General features: G+C 61.3%; 1 protein-coding gene across 1 annotated transcript in view; it reads right to left on the bottom strand.

Moving 5' to 3' along the window:
- TLE4 (transducin-like enhancer of split 4) overlaps positions 1–144 on the bottom strand; it is a 98757-nt gene extending 98613 nt beyond the window's left edge. Inside the window, exon 1 of the mRNA XM_010568626.1 lies at positions 50–144. The gene's annotated coding sequence lies outside the window, so the exon portion shown is untranslated. The remainder of the gene's footprint in view (positions 1–49) is intronic.
- Between the last annotated feature and the right edge of the window lie 60 nt (positions 145–204).

Raw genomic sequence — 204 nt, 5'->3', positions numbered from 1 at the left:
CGGCGAGAGGCGAGCCCGCGCGGGGCTCGGGCAAAGTAGGCAGCGTTACCTGTGGTACTGAGCCTGCAAAAACTGAAACTCCTCCTTAATCCGATCGCAGGACTCGGAAATGGTGAATTTAAAGGGCTGCGCTGGCTGGTGAGGAGCCTGCAAGCAAGCAACAGCGGGTCTTTCAATCGCCCCCTTTCTCCCGCCCGCCCGCCC

This window comes from Haliaeetus leucocephalus, unplaced genomic scaffold, assembly GCF_000737465.1.
Source record: "Haliaeetus leucocephalus isolate CR32 unplaced genomic scaffold, Haliaeetus_leucocephalus-4.0 Scaffold251, whole genome shotgun sequence".
Classification (NCBI taxonomy): Eukaryota; Metazoa; Chordata; class Aves; order Accipitriformes; family Accipitridae; genus Haliaeetus; species Haliaeetus leucocephalus.
This window is presented reverse-complemented; position numbering and strand designations above follow the sequence as displayed.